This window comes from Astatotilapia calliptera, chromosome 8 (genome assembly GCF_964374335.1).
Source record: "Astatotilapia calliptera chromosome 8, fAstCal68.1, whole genome shotgun sequence".
In the NCBI taxonomy this organism is placed as follows: domain Eukaryota; kingdom Metazoa; phylum Chordata; class Actinopteri; order Cichliformes; family Cichlidae; genus Astatotilapia; species Astatotilapia calliptera.
This window is the reverse complement of record NC_137429.1, coordinates 13895530-13901946: the sequence shown is the minus strand read 5'-3', so window position 1 is coordinate 13901946 and position 6417 is coordinate 13895530.

Genomic DNA, 6417 nt, shown 5'->3' with positions numbered 1-6417 from the left:
AAAAAAAGTGTAAATGTGACATTTTAAGGAAGGTTATAGACCTGGATTATTTCTTTTCTATAGTGAAGATCTCTTACTGGTGCCCACTGGTGAGTTTTAGGTACTTGTATATATATTTTCTTTATTCTGTGTCTAGATGGTTTCTGATTTCTTATTTTGAGGTGGGTATCAATGGATTTTTTTTTTAAGTCTTTAAAAAAAACAACTAAAAATTACACTTTACAAAATGTAAAATTAACCTTCATATAACCACTGACAACCAAAACTGCTCCACAAACATCTGCAGTATCTTATCACAGCTTCATCTTAACCCAACTAGTCATGTGATTGCCTGGCCTGGGCCACAGAAGAGCTTCAAATCCAGCAGAAGGACCGATATTTTCTCCTCTGTGTTCAGAGGAGGAACAAGAAGGTCAATGCCACTACAAAATTATTCACATGCATGTTTCTAAGCAAACTGTCTGAAATCAACTTCATCATGACAGCATGAGGTCTCAGTGTCCTTTAGTCTGGAACTGTGCACACAGACCAGTACTGTGTAACTCAACTGGCATTTGCCAAAGAACACCAGAACCGGCAGGTCTGCCGCTGGGGTCCTGCTCTCTCTTCGGACGAGAGCAGGTTCACAATGAGCACATGTGAGAGACGCGAGTCTGGAGACATCTTGGCAAATGTTATACTGCCTGCAACATTATGCATTAGATGTTGTTTTTGATTCAGGTCGGCGTCGGATTCATGCATGACTGCAGCGCACTGAAGTGTATTGTAGAGCTGTGACAATCTTCCTCCCTGCTGTGCTGTGCTCCTCACACACAGCACAGTCCTGCTCCTCGGTTGATGCCTTCCTTTGGCCCTGTCCAGCTCTCCTCATGTAACAGCACAGCTCCTGGTATCCTCTTCACTCTTCTGAAACTGGAACAGCAAACTTTCTTGCAACAGCATATAAGGATGTACAATCTTCCTAACTGGACAGATTGATATCCCTGAAGTTTAGCTGGCTTTGTGTTATAGTGTGATTATCAAGTGTTCTATTAATTTGTGTGGCAGTGTAATTTCAGACACATTTAACCCATTCACTCAGTGAGTGCCCAAGGAGCAGTGTGTACGGTACCTCAGGGTAGCCATTCAGTGGATTTGAACCCCCAACCTTCTGATCATGGGCCACCACTCTACCTGAGCAATCCCTGCCCCAATGCTTAAAATAACAAATATACTATGGTCATGAAATTTAAAATTAACTGATTTTGAGCAGGCATTGGCAAAGTATTTTATGTTTCTTTATGGAAAAAAAAATGTTTTGTTTTGTTTTTGTTTTTTAAAAAGAAGGAAACTCTCCTGAACTACCAAAGCACTATATACACATTAACATACAACATTACATTTAAAGATACCATTTAGAGCAATGAATGACAGTGCAGTTTAAAAGTTCAACTTTTAAGAAAGAAGTTGACTGAAGCCTTAACTCATAGCTATCATTTAAACCTGTGATTAATGCTATTGCTCCCAGGTTTACTGTTCTCCTGCTGTAAAGCTCCAAGGACTGGAAGATAGACTCGCCACCCCAACCCTTCTACAATTTATAAACCCACTCCATGGTCTATTCAGTCCCAGTGTTCACCCTTGGTATAGATTAAAGTGGACACTGATAAAATAGTTCAATCATGGCAGTGTTGCCTGGTAGGGATCACATCTAATTACTCTAACTCTGACCTCTGCAGCACCATTGTTTGACCACCTCAGAACTACTCTGTGGATTTCACCTTTGCTATTAACCAACAGAGTGGCAGCAATTTCACTTTATTACTTCAGTTTTGTTTTTTGTTGTTGTTTTTGTTGTGCTCAAATGTCAGGGTGAGCCTGACTTTTTACAGTAAACACTCCTTGGTATCGGTTATTTTGTGATGCTTCTCTTCACATCTTTGTGCAGGGGCGAAGATAAGCACTAGTCATCCAGACTCTTGATTGAACACTTAAGTCAAAACCTTAAGCTCTACTAAGATACTGATAAAGAAAATGGAGTGGAGATAATATAGTACAGATGGTTATGACCTTTGAATGTCCAGGCTAGAGGACAGGCCCATCGCTCTGTTTTATTCTTGGTATGATTTTGCTTTAATCATAATCGGGATTAGCTTTAGCATGTGATATATTTAACACTTGAAACAGCCAGAAAACTATAGGCTATACTAACTTTAGATAAGAAAATGGATGCTACTGCAAAAATAATAGTCACACCTGATCCAAATGTGCAAATTTACTCCAACCTCACACTAAGAAAAAGTCAACGTGAGGTCACTCAGCTCCTATGAAGTTCTCCATTTTCCATAAAGCTCGATAAAAGGTTCACTTCAGAATGGTTAAAGATTGGACTTATCATGTGATATATTGGTGTGTAGATCGTATAACTAATAAAATGCAATAGTTGCTTAGCAGAGCGTGGTGGAGCACTACATTGGCTCTTTCCTTCTTTTATCTCTTTGATGCCGAGATGAAATCTATAGCCAGTAAGATGAGAGATGATTCTGTGATTAAACTATGATTTTATGTTGCTTATGTTGGGAGAAAGATGTTTAGAGGATTCAGTATTAAATCTCTTAGTGATGAAATTGTCTCACTGTTTGAGCAACAGTAAGTGTAAAACTGTGGAAAGTCATGCTGCCTGACCAGGAGTTCAGCACCATGGAGAGCACCGTCTCCACAGAGGGCAGCCTGGGGTGAAAACTGGAGAGTATGAGACCAGCTGTTCTCAATCAAAGTAATGAGTCTCCCACATCAGAGTTTGACCCGGACTAATTTTAAATTACTAAAAGTCCATCCATTTTCCCATGACCAATTCAGAATCTGTAGGCCGTCATCCTACTCGGACATTTTCTAAGGTAATGTATCTCCAACTTCTTAAAAAACCTTAATATTGCATAGTGGCTTTGCAGCTGTTCCTTATTCCGGCAGGTTCTTTTAAAAAGAAAGATTTGAATGATATTCTCTAAAAGTTAATTCCTGACAATAATTATTATACGTGTTTCAAAAGGGAGACATATTGTACTTTGAATGCAGTATTGCATATAGCAGCTACCTCAGAGACCTTGACTCCGTCCTTCATGATAAGGGGTATACAGCCAGCTGGTGGCTCATCATTACAGACACATGATACCTCAAATGATTGTAGCTCAGTGGAGCGTGTGCTCTGAAGCTCTCTGGTACAAGGCAGCCAAGTCACAGCTGATATATCTATCACAGCAGACTTTGGGGAGTAGTTGTATTAACATCCTCCTCAAAGCAAACATGAGATACAAACATAGCTACCACCCATATTACTCTTTAGCAGAACAGAAAATAGGTTACAGTTTAGAAAATAAATTGACAAATTTACACCTAGAAAGCCATTTCTGTCTATTTCTGTATGTTTGGACTATAATAGAAATTCTTTTTAGAAGATAAAAAAAAAACAAAAAAACATCACAGTTATAAATGAGACTGCAATTTTATGGATTCAAGTTGAGTTATTGTTTGATTTAAATGTTATATAGCACTGTATGGAAGCAGATCACTAGAAATACATCAATAAAACTTAAGCTGACAATGAGTGCCACCTGAGTGTAGTAGCAGCATCAATTAAAGCTTAAGGAGCCACTGAGATGTACACCCAATGACTCGGTTGAAATGTTTTAAAGCCTGATAGATGTGAGTGTGTGTACAGAAAGATGAACATGTTACTGTTTGCCAATAATACACATAAATAACTTGTATGTGCTGTGTGGAACACATTTATTGGCTTTCTTCATTAAAACCAACATACATTAACCTCTTGAAGTTTCCAGTCAACCCACAATTCAAAGTTGAGTCAAAACCTTTAGCTCTACTAAGATACTGATAAAGAACAAACAGTTCCAATATTTTATTTAAATTTTTCCAGCATAGAAAACCCCATCAATGAACAATAGGACAAGAAATAGCACAATAATAATAATCAATAGAGAAAGACAAAAAAAGAAAGAAAACATTAAAATTAGAAACTACCAGTATCCATAATAAATTAATGTCATGAATATGTAATAAACAGGGAAATTGTATTGCCCGGTACATGTTTATACAACGTGAGCTTTCTCAAGGTGAAAAGTGGAGTCCAGGATTTTGAGAAAACATTTGCTGCAGGTGTTTGCAGGTATCGAACTTTTTCCAATTGAATGACTGATAACATGTCATTGAGCCAGACACTGAAGGAGGGAGGAACAGCGGACTTCCATTCTTTTAGAATAAGTCTTTTCGCAATCATCATTCCGAGATCAATTGGCACCCGCACAGTGATAAAGAACAAATAGTTGAGATAATATAGTGCAGATGGTTGCAACCTTGTGTCCAGGCTGAGGACAGACCTATCCCTCTGTTTTATTCTTGGTATGATTTCATGGCTTAAATCATAATCAGGATTTGCTCTGGTATGTGACATTAACTCTTGAAATGACCGGCAAACTCTAGGTTTTAGTTTAACTTGGTGACATGTTTTATTGTTTTAGTGAAATCCTATCACAGCTGATCAGGGTCTAAGATGACATCTTGAAATGTCATGTTTTGTGTCATCCAAACAAAAGACAGTTTTCAGTGTTTGAAAACTGAGAAAATCATTAAACCCTCACATTAGAACCAGACAATGGATGTTATTTCAAAAGTAATCAACTCAATACTATATTGTCAAAGCTGTCTCACACCTCAAATGCATCACAGAGAAAGCATTCATCATCAACAAAAACAACAACAACTTTTATAAAGGAATTAATCATGTTTTCATTTAAGACTGATGTAGCACATAGCTCACCCTAATGCAATTTTGCCAGACAACTAAACAATTAGCTCAGCCACTAAAAGAAATTAATAACTGATACATGCAAAGCCAATATAAAAGTATAAAGTGCAATATCAAATTCAAATAAGACAACTACAAGCAAGACTTGGATACATGGCAACTGTTCAAATCAGAGCCTAGTCAATACATTTTGTATTATTTACATATTTTACATATTTTACATTGGTATCAGTATTGACATCTGTATTTATAACAACACCAAATTGGTATCCGTTTTAGCAATCCTATATCAATGAGGCCGCAGTTCATAACCTCACATTTATATACCCATAAACAGCAAAGTTTTACTTATCCATGGTCCGAAAGTTTGCCGCAGTCCCAAATGAGAAAGTTTTAACATATTTATCCAATATTTTGTCCCGAAGCAACATAAGAGTGTCTTTGGCAGTGAAAAAAATACCTGCAAATGCTGCACAGCCAGCAGCAGGCTGTTTTCAGTTTGTACACTAGCAAATTAGCGGCTAACAGCTACTAACATGATAACAGTTTAATTAGCCTCTGTGCTGCAGGTGTGTTAGTCATGTGACATTCTTGCATAACTAAAAGTCAGTCAACATGACCAACAGACTGGGAAAAATGCCCACCTAAGTGCAGAAGAAGATGAAGTATTTCTGACAGCAAACATATCTTCCAGCTGGCAAACAAAGTTGGCAAGCTAACACTGCCCACTTCCTTGTGCCAAAGTGGCTGATGCTAAAGCGAACTTGGAAAGGTCCTGTGGATAGTTATGAGGAGCTAAGCTTCACCACAAAGTGGGCTATTAGTTGTATTATTAAGAAAATGTTAACTGAACAGCTAACTACATGACATGTAAAAAAAAAAATCAACCCTGTAATTCAACAAATTTCCTGTTTATTTGTTTACATGTATTCGGTCACCACTGCTGCCTAAATAAAATTTAACTTGTGTGATAAGATATTCTTTGAACAAAAGGAAAGAGGAAATTAAGAGAAGTGTAAATCTTTGAGTGAATGATGAATTGTGTGACATAATCACGAGTTTATGTCATTAGTAGGCTAAGTATAATGCAGTCAACTTCATACGTGAGAATGGACAGCAAATTATTATTTACACTGTACCAGGGCAAATGCCTGAAGACCTCTATCATGCTTCATTAACTGGCCAAATTGTTGCAATAAATAATAGCATGCCTCTGTGCTGTGGAGAAGCTTTGAATACGTTTTATTTTGCATATTAAATAAAAACGTTAAAATATGTGCGTCTCAGCAGTGTAAATGATATACAGCCTAGGGCTTTCCTGGTGATTTCTATTACTTTAATACTCATTACCCTCCTTTATCCATTATATTTAAAGCACACTTACATTAATATCTCCTGAGTTTAAGCCTTGTCAGTTTGATTTACACTGGCACTGGTATCCAAAAGGGGGAGGAAAAAAGGAAGAAAAAAAACAGGATTATACTGGATATTTTTTGGCAGATTTGTCTCCTGACACACCCCCATGAATTAGATTGCTGAAAGTGACAGATTAATTACTCTCTCTTGTTAAGACCGGAGATGAACCGAGAAAAACACAAATAAAAATATATACTTTT